Source organism: Hippocampus bargibanti, linkage group LG08 (assembly GCF_051943395.1).
Source record: "Hippocampus bargibanti isolate YZ-2025 linkage group LG08, ASM5194339v1, whole genome shotgun sequence".
NCBI classification, from domain to species: Eukaryota; Metazoa; Chordata; class Actinopteri; order Syngnathiformes; family Syngnathidae; genus Hippocampus; species Hippocampus bargibanti.
The window spans coordinates 9,021,592-9,034,692 of NC_142741.1; the positions used below are offsets into that span (position 1 = coordinate 9,021,592).

At 42.5% G+C, this 13,101-nt stretch overlaps 1 pseudogene; it reads left to right on the forward strand.

Annotated features, from left to right (window-relative positions):
* The window catches only part of LOC148894518 (uncharacterized), a 41,109-nt pseudogene extending 31,539 nt beyond the window's left edge, over positions 1–9,570 (forward strand).
* Positions 9,571–13,101: the final 3,531 nt, after the last annotated feature.

Sequence of the window (13,101 nt, forward strand, 5' to 3'; positions counted from 1 at the left end):
CTTCAAGGGAACTAAAGCGTTTGCATCAGAATAATGGGGCCTGATAGCCACATGCCAACTTTGTCAATAAAGAAAGAAAGAAAGAAAGAAAGAAAGAAAGAAAGAAAGAAAGAAAGAAAGAAAGAAAGAAAGAAAGAAAGAAAGAAAGAAAGAAAGAAAGAAAGAAAAACTGTCGTTTTTGTGGCATATGTTTGCCAGTGAATTGTGTGCCTTGCCATTGCTCTTATGTAGGTGTTGTACGGGGTGACCCAAAAAGATGCGTACCCATGAACATTTCAATTGTGGGTTTGATTAAAAAGCTATTTATTTCAAATTACAACCACACAGTATTCAGTTTACGGAAGACCATTTCCTGAGTTTCAGATTCCAAATGGCCACAATTTCGTTGCAAGCAAACCGATACTCGTCTGACAAAGTTGTCAATCACTTTTACACACTCCTCTTTCGGGTGGGTGACCCAAAAAGATGCGTCCTACTGAGTCACTCACTGCAGCGTTTTCTCCCGAAAAGAGGAGAATAGCTTTTTAATCAAGGCCACAATTGAAATTTTCATGGGTACGCATCTTTTTGCGTCACCCTGTATTTCTCAATCTTGTAATTGTCACAGTTTATCTTCTTACTCTCAGTCCGATATTTTTGTTGTTGAGATCTTCAGCACTTTGCAATGCATTTGGGAGAATAAAGACTCGAGATGGTCCTTCTTGTTTAGGTCGTACAAGTAGGATGTTTATTTGCCAGAGGACAGAGAGCAACCGCTTCTCTCCGCATTGTACAAGAAGTCACTCAAACACACTGGCTTTGATCGCTGTGAAAGAATGGTATGTCGCGTTTTGCCTGGGTTGCCAGATGCGCTCAATATTACAGCCTTGCACAAAATGAGGATGCAAAATAACTGTTTCTTAACATTTGTAATTATGTTTTGGTTTTGTTCATTGCTCTGTGTCTTCTGCCATTACCACTAGTTGGTGTGTAGACTGCGAGCTTAATAATCTTCCAATAAAAAACACGAAGATTAGAATCCACCGTTTTGTATTTTTAAGGAAGTCTTTCTTGTAAAACTGCATCCAAACAGAAAAAGAATATGAATGTTGCACAGCATCCAATTATCCATATAAAATTACATTAATGAAACAGTCCTATTCTCTAGCAAATCAATATTGCGCTTTCCACCAACTGTAGCCCCAACAGGAAATGAACGGCCAAAAAAACAGAATATGTATTTAATTTTATCGGCGAGCCATATGCAATCATCAAAAGAGCCATATATGGCTAGCGAGCCATAGGTTCCCGACCCCTGCTCTAGCTCAGTCAATAATTCTATGGAAAGCATGTAAAATGCTTAACTGACGAAATATTGATGTAGGCTTATAAATAACTTGCACAACAAACAATAAAATGTATAATAGTGGAAATGTACTTACAGATTGTGCCTGAACAAGTCGGTAACCTTTTTGACTAAGAGAGCCATAAAATGAAAATATTTAGAAATGTTTTTCAGTGAGAGCCACACACACGGGCGTGCGCGCGCACAAACACGCGCAGTCACTTTTCAACAAAATATCAGAATGTATTATTTAAAATAACTTTGTGATAGTACTCACCGTTAACATGAATGGTTTTCCGTTCCTCATGATTGGTAAAAATCCAGGCAAACGATCGGAATGAAATTCAACTTGCCGGAGGCGAAGTTACTACTCGCTAGCCTGCACACGGCTCATAGGCTTCCACACTTTCTATCTGCAATATACTTCTCGCAGAAGTATGTTGATGCTAACGTTAACATTGGGCTTGTTAAAATGTCACTGACATTCAACTGTTTCATCGATGATATTGTTTCATTGCAAATTAGAATCAGAACATATTCTCTCCTCAAAGGCTAATGCTCCGGTGCATTCAAGCTGAAGTGCACTCGTTGGGCTCATTTAAAAGGGTGTTTACCTGTTTCTACATGGCGGCCGGTATCATCCAATCAAAATGGCGCTTTTGGCCTACCTAGGTCAGCGTCATCGAATCAAAATTGCGCTTTTCACCAACTGCAGCCCCAACAGGAAATGAACGGCAAAAAAATGAGAATATGTATTTAGTTTTATCGGCGAGCCAATTGTTATCATCAAAAGAGCCATATATGGCTAACGAGCCATAGGTTCCCGACCCCTGCTCTAGCTCATTCAACGATTCTATGGAAAGCATGTGAAATGCTTAACTGACAAAATATTGATGTAGGCTTATAAATAACTTGCACAACAAACAATAAAATGTATAATAGTGGAAATGTACTTACAGATTGTGCCTGAACAAGTCAAAAGAAAGAGGATGGACATGGATGTAATCACACCCCTCAACAGTTAGATTTCAAAATGGCTACTCCACAACGTTTTTGAGTGGTTTTAATTATTTCTACCACGAGGGGGCACTGTACTGCATTGTAACGTAATTAGTGGGGGCAGAACACTCCCCGCCTGGCATCTATAGGATGACAAACCAACAGAAATAATAACAAACATCATCAAAATGTAAGTAGCAATATACTATCTTCTTCACAGCGACCAATTTTCCCATGGTTTAACGGTGGTGATGCCCACAATGCCCATGGACCCCTCCCATATCTTGATGTACTGGTGTACAGGTGTGTGGGTCGCCGAGATTCACCAGCATCTGTAGAGCCACCCGGAACTGCTCGTGGGACACCCTCTGCGGCTCTCTCTGAGGGGAGCGGGTATCGGGCGTACAGTAGCTGCTGACAGCCAGCCTCAAGCACATTTCCAAATGTTCATCATTCATGGTGGAACGGTATTTGGACTTAATGATCTTCATGTAGGAAAAGGCTGACTCACATAAATCAGTGGAGCCGAATAATGCAGTCAAGGAGGTAGCACATTTCCTCATGTTGGGGTACTTTTCCTGTGTGAGTAAGTTACAGAACTGCCCATGAGCACTGGACTGCAGCAGTGAGAACACTCACAATCTCCGATGTCTTTCCACATTTGCTGGGTTAAATCCTCAGCCATGGCTTCACAGCGCAGACAGCTGCAGAGCTTTGATTGAAGATAATATCTCTGCCTTATTTTTAAAGTCTCAACGAATGCTTCTTTTACCATCTCTTGGAAGGACTTATTGTTTTTAACGATGGCGTGACTCACCCGGAAAAATGCTTCGTTTGGCGGCTTTCGCTTTTGAAGTATGTTGAGTGAAAAATGACTGCTGTCCGGACAACTGGGATTTTAGTTCGTCCACTGTTCTTTTTCTCAGCTGGCTTTTCGGCGGGAAGTCAATGTCGTATTTTCCATGAACAGTCCGAAAATGCCGCTCCACATTTTCCCATTCCGTATGAAAGTAATATGTTTTACCCCCTTACTTTATCCAGGTTTCTCATTCATTTTGATCACCATATCACCAAGGGCTTAAAATCTGGGGTAATTCGCTGACTTGCTTGTAAATTTTGCTGCGTTTAGCGCCGTTGTTTACGCATGCACGGCGACCTAAAGGTAAAAATTCAGTTGTCATCTGAATGGTTGCCCTGTATGTCAATCAAGTGACGGGACGTTTAATAGGCTGATAAATGTTTTTTTTTTTTTTTTTACTGTCACGCTGCGATCGACCAGTACTACATCCGCGATTGACGTAATGAGCACCCCTGATGTAACGGAAGGCAGGATATGACGTATCAGGAAGTCCAAAACGTAAACAAACGATGCAAAAGCTGTTTAAAAATGTTTGAATAGTGAATTACCTGCTCTAGCTCAGTCAATTATTCTATGGAAAGCATGTAAAATGCTTAACTGACGAAATATTGATGTAGGCTTATAAATAACTTGCACAACAAACCCCCTGACGAACATATCTAACATCGGTGCAAATGAATGGAAAGAAGAAGAAAAAAAAAAGAAAATCACAAAATAAAACAATTACAATCGAAACAATCTCAAATTAAAGTCATGTCATTCGCTACAACAGTCAAATCTTCATGGCATCCTGGATGGTGATCACCAGGACGACGAGGGGGAACGAAATAGTTTGTAGCATTTGTCGCAAGCAGACCCCGGGGTGTGATACAGATGAGCTGGTGACTGGGAAAAGGGTGTGGTCTGTCGACGCGGCTCCAGTGACATGCATCGGGAATCTCCTTGACGAACGATTTCTTCGCAAAGCCAGTGAAGCTTGTGGCTGCTAGACGGCTAGCTGCTCCACAACCGGTCCATCCCACGTTGGTGTGGACCACGTCATTCTCTTCAGACCGCAGCTCCGTCCTGTGGAGAACAAAAGGAGACTTGTGCCAGGTCACATGTCGACAGGATGGTTTCATTCTACACAACACATTTTCTGGGTGTTTCTCTCCCTATCCAAGTCTGTCTCCTCGTTAAGGCTCTGCAATGCAGAAATCATTGGTAGATGTTAGTTGGATAGTAAATGTTAGTGGTTAGTGAGTCTGCATTTCTTGGAGGGCACAAACCTTCTTGGGGAACGACGTTGCAGCCAACATCACTCATTACCAAAAGTGAAAATTTTGGTATTGGAGATTTGAGCTATTTATCGTCACTCCCCCTGTTGAGACATGAAAAGTCTAAATTCGCCAACTGGGAACGTGTTTGCGTGGAAAACACGACCAATTCTGCATATGTATCAAGTTGCAAAACACCAATTGCCAATCACTTCTCTTAAATTTGGAGGCCAAATTTCGGCATGTCTCTCAACATCTGCATGGACACCGATTCATGTTGCATTTACCACAAACATTTTGTACGTTGAGCACAGCTTCTCCTGCTGTTACTCCTCTGCTGGCACCCAAGCAAATCATATCTGCAAATTTTGTGTGGGGCAGACATTTGCATGTCGCCACATTGTTTGGGTGGACTTCTACCATATTTAGCACGAGTTGACATGGTCAGCAAACATGGCAATCTGCGTAAATGGTCATTATACTCGCCTTTTGTCATTCAGTCGGAGGGCACCGTTGACAGTCAGTCTCGCTTCTGCATAGGACATCCAGGTTCATCTCCGCTTACCCTGGCATGGATTCCCTAGGAGTTCTTCCCTTCTGAAGAATCTCCTTCACCCAATTCTGAAAGAAGCTGGTTAGCGTGGAAACCCCTTACAATATAATATCCGATTCCGCCTGAATCTCTGACTCACACCGGTGCCCACTCAACTCATCTGCCAATTTCACTCTTACCAACCTGAACGGCGAGAAATTCCCATAATGTGCACTGCAGTCAATTACTTTAATGTGCACTGCATTCAATTCACAATAATAATAATTCATAATCAAATCAATCTCAACAGGTTACCCTGCCTTTTTAGTCGTAACTATAAACTACTTTTGAACTGACAAATGTCATCACCGTACGCCAGGGTGACTCGCGGGCCGCATTGGGTTCTAAAATTTGACAGAGGGGCTGGGCCAGGAGCATTTGGAGGGAGTGTTTGGGCCGGAAATACTCTGAACAAGTTATGTCCATAATTTATGAAATCACTTCAAATGACTTCGACTGAGCGTATTTTACAAAGATTCCACAGCATATAGCTATAGTTTACGTTTTCAGACTTGCGCTGAATATTCATGAAGTCTTGATGACGATCCCCATGTGACGTCACGTTTGGACCGCCCCTGACCGAGAAAGCGACATAAAATGCATTTAGGGTACTTTGTTTGGTCTGAAAACTTCGTGTTGATCCGTGTTGATGGCGAGAGGAAAACACATAAATAACGCCATGGTGAATCGTTGTGTGTTGCACCAAGACAACTATTTGATATTCGCTGACACAAATTCCCAGCTGACAAATCAGTCCATTTCCAACGGAGCTTGGGCGCAATCTTCTGCATTTTCTGGGTGCTACATTGCTGTCCCTGACGTCTCGAATTGATATGGGAGGACTCCTTGAATCAATTGCACACATTTATGCTTTCCTCTTCAGAACTATTTGAATCATATTCATAACTGGATGAGTAACAAGAAAACAACTTCTCCGAATCTGAAGTCATTTTTATTGGTGTTTTTCATTTAACTAAAAATATCAGCCTGCCTGATTTGGGTATTTTAGATAAAACGTTTTTCTGATGTCAGTGGGAAACAAAAACAAAAAATGGTGCCGGTTGTCCTTTAAATGTAGTATGTACAAACCTCTTAGCACAGTAAGAACACTACAACCCAATTTATTAACTGTCTTTCAAATGTGAAAAATATCCCTGATCAGTTAATAAATTTGTCTCAAGGAATATGGCGTTTACATACTATTTCGCAGATACTTGGAGGAGGAAATGGAAGTAGATTAAAATAACATGCACTGTGATTTATCAAGATTGCGTCTGTTTTTAATAAGTTTCCATCGAAGGGGCAAAGTTAAAGAAATCAACATTTATTGAAAAATGGAATCACTTTCAACATTCAAAACATATTATTACACAACGAAATATTCAAGCTCAATAATACCTACTTGTGTTAAATTCCGCCAAATCATAGATGGTTTGTCCTGACCGCGCGCTCAACAAACTCCTCACTGACGCCCACGTCTTCACGCGCAACAGTACACGTGTACGTCGCCGAGCACACAAATATAGACTACCTGCAGTTGAAATTTGCATACTCGGCACGGCAGCCAATCAGAAGCATGCTTCTTTCTTCCGGACTTTGGCTAGCGTTATAAAGTCGTGCAATTGCATGTCATTTTCCAAAATAGATGCACAGAGCCTCAGCCCAGAAGAACGATTCAAAAGAAGCTAACAACATATGTGACGCTACAAAACGTAAATTTACATTAAACCGTGACTGTAAAGTGTACGTGAGACTTATGAAAGGGGCTTAATGTCTCGTAGGAAGCAATGCAAACGTTGCATTGTGCACCGCAATGACAATCGACTACTTCAGCAAAATCTACAGCCATGCACATTTACCTTAAATTAAGCAAGGTACCATTTGATTTTTAAAAGAACTTTATACTTTGTGACAATGTTTTTATCATGTAATTAGTTGTGTCATTGTGCTTCAAGTTGTGAAAAATGGGGCAGGCAACTTTTCAGTTATCTTCCCTGTTGTTCGCTAACTTTTTGTCATGAGTTTTAGACACTGTTTTACTATAATTTGGGCAAATTCGGCGTGCCGGATTAAAAAGCCTAACGGGCCGTATGTGGCCCGCGGGCCGTAGTTTGCCCATGTCTGGTCTAGCATCACAGGATGGGTGGATGCAACTGGCTTGTGCATCTCACAGTTCATTAAAATTGAATTTCTCAACAATCATCCTAGCTCTGTTTGCGAATTGTTGCGACTCACATCATCTGTATTAAAAGCATAATGAAGTTAGTCATCATATGTTGCAAATCAACCTTCTACTCTTCAAATTAATTTATCCGCTTGGAAACTAATAAAGGTGAATCCGATCAGAATCAGAATCATCTTTATTGCCAAGTATGTAGAACACACAAGGAATTTGTTTCCGGTAGAACACGCTGCACTAGTATCGTCGTCAAAAAAAAAAAAAACTGCTAAGTGGCACTATACAGTTCCATTTTGGAATCAGTTTCCATTTTCAAATCCAATTTGTTATCGTCATCACATTCAATATGTGTATCGTATATATGAATCAAATCATCTGTTCTTTGACTTCAGGGGAATGACAATTGTCAGGTCAAAACAAGTGTAATGATCATGTCACAATCATTATTTTAATAAATCCATAAACTTTTCTTTTATGAAAAGTCCCACGATATCAACTGGTGAATCTTTATTAAGTAATTAATCACCAGCAAATCTAGCCACATTTACCTAGCCAATTTCCCTATTGTGGGACTACTAAAGGATTTCTGATTCTGTATAGCCAATTCCATCCGATTCGAGATAAATGTTCCTGTCATTTAGTCTCATTTTCCTGACTATTTTATTTACTTTTTCCAATTGAGCTGTCATTTACGAGAGGTCAACACAGTGGAATGTGATGGGGGTCCCAGAATTGCCTCAATGTGTTAAACCCCTCTGATAGGACTATTTATATATGCACATTCTAAAATATTCAACGTTTATTATAAACAACTCATTTATGTGTCTAAGTTTAGTCTACGTTGTTATATATATATATATATATATATATATACAGTGAGCCCTCAACTTACAAACACCTCAATTTACAAACTTTTTGTCTTACAAACGTCAAATTTATGAAAATTAAACCTTATAATAAGCACTATTTTGATAATACACACCCACCACGGCTGGCGGTGTGATCTTCGGCGGAAGCACACGACCGAACAGCACCAGAGGTTAAGTTACCAACAGTCCTTATGGAAGGTGACTCTCCTTCCATAAGCCATGAACGACCACAAAAAAAGGTAAATAAAACTATTTTACAGCACAGTTTATTTCTTTAATTACAGTCGTCATGTAATGCGCCTCTCTTTCCAAACAGCAATTCTCTTTGACCTTCGACCTCCAACGCCATTCCATCAAGCCATAAATGACCATCACAAATGTAAATAAAGTGACTTTATGATACAATGCAGTGTATTTCTTTCATTACAATACAATAGCACATTTGTTATACATAGAATACGGTATGTTGTGTGTAGTTTTAAGGCTTATTGAGTTGAAAAGTATATTTTATGGAAACCCGGGAACGGATTATTCCCATTTTAATGGTTTCCTATGGGAAATTTTTTTTTTGAGATACACACTTCGCCTTACACACTCTGTCTGGGAACCAATTAAGTTCGTAAGTTGAGGCCTCACTGTATATAAATCCTCGTCTCACCCCTCATGGGTGGTGTCTGTCCCCCATTTTTAGCTCGGGTCCTCTACCAGAGGCCAGGAAGCTTGAGGGTTCTGCGCAGTATCCGTGCTGTTGCCAGCACTGCGCTTTTCTGGACCGAGATATTCTATGTTGTTCCCGGAATGTGTTGCAACCACTCGTCGAGTTTGGGGGTCACTGCTCCGAGTGCTCCGACCAACACAGGCACGACTGTCACCTTTACCTTCCAGGTTTTCTCCAGCTCCTCTCTGAGCCCTTGGTATTTCTCGATTTTCTCATGTTCCTTCTTTCTGATGTTTCCATCACTCGGGACCGCTACATCCACGACAACGGCTTTCTTTTCCCCTTTATCTATGACCACGATATCTGGTTGGTTGGCCATTACCATCTTGTCGGTCTGTATCTGGAAGTCCCACAGGATCTTTGCTCGGTCATTCTCCACCACCTTGGGAGATGATTCCCATTTTGACCTTGGGGTTTCCAGTCCATACTCCGCACAGATGTTTCGGTAGACTATGCCAGCCACCTGGTTATGTCGCTCGATGTAGGCTTTCCCTGCCAGCATCTTACACCCTGCAGTTGTGTTGGATTGTCTCAGGTGCCTCTTTGCACAACCTACACCTTGGGTCTTGCCTGGTGTGGTATATCCCTGCCTCTATGGCTCTGGTGTTCAGGGCCTGCTCTTGAGCAGCTAGGATGAGTGCCTCTGTGCTGTCCTTTAGGCCAGCCCTCTCTAGCCACTGATCCGAATTCTTGAGATCAGCCACTTCAGTTATGGTTCGGTGGTACATCCTGTGAAGGGGTTTTTCCTCCCATGGTTGTCCGTCTTCCAGCACCTCATCCTCCGTTCTCCATTGTCTGAGACATTCTCTGAGTGCATCATCCATTGGAGCCTTCTCTTAGATGTATTCATGGAGCTTGTATGTTTCATCCTGGACAGTGGCTCTCACACTCACTAGTCCCTCCTTCCTTATGGCTTGTGTACAGTCTCAGGGTGCTGGACTTGGGATGGAACCCTCCATGCATGGTGTGGAGTTTTCGGGTCTTAACATCTGTGGTCTGAATCTCTTCCTTTGGCCACCTTATTATTCATGCAGGGTATCTGATCACTGGCAGGGCATAGCTGTTTATTGCCCGGGTCTTGTTCTTGCCTTTGAGCTGGCTTCTGAGGACTTGCCTCACCCGCTGGAGGTATTTGGTCATAGCCGCTGTCCTTGTTGCTAGTTCGAGGTTGCCATTGGCCTGTGGCATACCAAGGTACTTGTAGCTGTTTTCAATGTCTGATATTGTTCCTTCAGGGAGTGAGACCCCTTCTGTGTGGATTACCTTGCCCCTCTTAGTCACCATCCGACTATATTTATCCAGCCCAAATGACATCCTGATATCACTGCTGTAGATCCTGGTTGTGTGGATCAGGGAGTCTATGTCCCTTTCGCTCTTAGCATACAGCTTTATGTCATCCATGCAGAGGAGGTGACTGATTGTAGCTCCATTTCTGAGGCGGTATCCATAGCCTGTCTTGGCGATTATGTGGCTGAGGGGGTTCAGTCCTATGGAGAACAGCAGTGGGGACAGTGCATCACCTTGGTATATGCCACGTTTGATGGACACTTGAGTTAGTGGCTTGCCATTGGCTTCAAGTGTGGTTTTCCACATCCTCATCGAGTTTGTAACGAAGGCTCTCAGAGTCCTGTTGACCTTATACAACTCCAAGCATTCAGTGATCCATGTGTGTGGCATCGAGTCATATGCTTTCTTGTAATCAATCCAGGCTGTGGACATGTTGGTATGTCGGGACCCGCAGTCTTGTGCGACTGTTCTGTCAACCAGCGGCTGATGTTTGGCACCTCTCGTATCTCTACCTTTGTGTGCTTTAATCATGTATTGATCCATGTGTCCACTTATCTTAGCCGCAATGATGCCTGACATGAGTGTCCATGTTGTGGAGAGACAGGTTATTGGCCGATAGTTGGAAGGAACTGCACCCTTTGAGGAATCCTTCATGATCAGGATTGTTCGCCCTTCGGTTAGCCATCCAGGTTGAGTCCCATCCATCATCAACTGGTTCATTTGTGCTGCTAGGCGCTCATGGAGTGCTGTGAGTTTCTTTAGCCAGTAGGTCTGGACCATATCCGGGCCTGGTGCCGTCCAGTTTTTCATACCTGAGACTCTGTTCAGGGAGGTTGCTGTGCTCCTCTTTCAGAGTCACCAGCCATTGTGCACTGCTGTTATGTGCGACCTCCTTCTCCCATATGCCTTTCCAGTATCTTTCAGTTTCCAGCCTTGGAGGGTCGGCTCTGCTGTTAGAACCCTGCCATTGAGCATACACTTTCGCAGCTTGTGTTGCGAACAGCCTGTTTATTCTTCTGGTCTCATTCTCTTTCGTGTACCTCTTTAGGCGACTGGACAAGGCCTGGAGCCTTTGTTTGGCAGTTTCGAGTGCTTCAGGTATGGTTATCTGCGTGTACCTCTTGGGTATTGGACTTTTATTCATACCTCTCTGGGTCTCCGTCAATTGACTCGCATCTTTCCGAGCCGCCTTGATCTTAGCCTCCAACCATCTTTTCCATGGTGGATAATGAATCTGGCCCTCACGGTTGCTCTTGTAGCCAAGCATCTCGAGGATCACTGATGCTGAAGTGTATATCAGCTCATTGGTTTCCGTGATCGTTCCGGTCGGGATCGTTCTCAGTGCTGCATTCACAGTTTCCATGAGACTTTCAGGTGGTACTTCACATAGCCGTTGTCATCGGTTTCTTAGTTGCCCAGTATTCATTCTTGCCCTGATCTTATCTCTCAGGTCAGTTGCTGTTTCGCTCAGCATTTCATTCATTGGGGCTGGCTTCCCAATCTCATCATTCATTGGGGCTTGCCTCCCAAACTCGGGTTGAACCTCTTCCTCTGATGGGGCAGCCTGTGGCCCTTCACCTCGGAATTTGTGTTGTACCTCATCAATCTCAAGTTGTGATAGCAATTGCCGTTTGTGGATATTGGAACACTGAGCTACTAGTTGTTTCCTGGTCAACCGTGACTGTGGGTTTCGAAGTAACCATTCAGCCCCCATTCTCCGCATGTAACCCCTCTGACTAGGGTTGCTTGAGTAGTAGCATTCCAACAGAGCCATGTTATCGCATCTCGTCCATGTCCGCTTTGTTCCAGTAGCCCATTTTTCATCAAGGTTCCGCATCATCAAGGCTCTGGTTGGCCGGGCGACGATTTATGTCATTCGATTTATTATAGGTCGGCATTAGCGTGAAGGGTCTTGCCCAAGGACCCACACTGGATGATGTTTTGTGCTCATTTTCTCTGCCACAAGTGGGATTCGAACCCTTGTCTCCCGTATGCCAAACCGATGCCTTATCAACTGATATATATATAACAATCTATATATATATATATATATATATATATATATATATATATATATATATATATATATATATATATATATATATATATAGTCAAGTCTCGTTATATCGATATCGGATATATCGATAGTCCCGGTTATATCGATATTTTTTCGGACTCCCTTGAATATCGATATAACGAGACTTTACTGTATATATATATATATGTGGCTGGGACGCCTAACCCCATCATAGATCAAACATACCTGCCCACTGCCATATATTGTTATTTATATATATATATATATATATATATATATATATATATATATATATATATATGCCCATGCCAATAAATATATATATATATATATATATATATATATATATATATATATATATATATATATATATATATATATATATATATATATACGACATTGCGCAACTCTACTTCACAAACTCACGTGCAAGTCATCTTCACCACCCCCCTCTCCAGTGAAGATGGTCATCTCTTTTCCAAAGAGGACGAACACCATATACAGTGGTACCTCGGTTCTCTACCACAATTCGTTCCAGGACCCTGTTCGAAAAGCGATTTTTTCGAACACCGAAACCGTCTCTTTGCTCCTGTAACAGGGGGGGGGGGGCTGCCTCTTCCGGCCGTTCTCCACCTGCTGTCAATTCTCTAATCTCGGACACGGGGCATTTATACGGTTCGCGATCACCTCGCCAATGCCGGATGATTGACTCACCTCGCCACCGTACCTGGACTCTTCCTTTGATGCGCGAGTGTATCCGGTCCGAGGTATTTTCCCTGCGTCCCGTAAATTTATGTCATCTTCCGGGATTGCGTAATTTTGCACCCTCTTGTGCCATTTGCTTTTTGCCGTAGTAAGCGGGTCGGATCACCCCCTGCGTTTTCTTTTATTTGTGAATAACCATCCTGCTTGGTTAGTACGTGTCTTTTTTGGGATCCCAAACATTCCACTACGCTCCGACGACTCAGCTGCCGTCACTC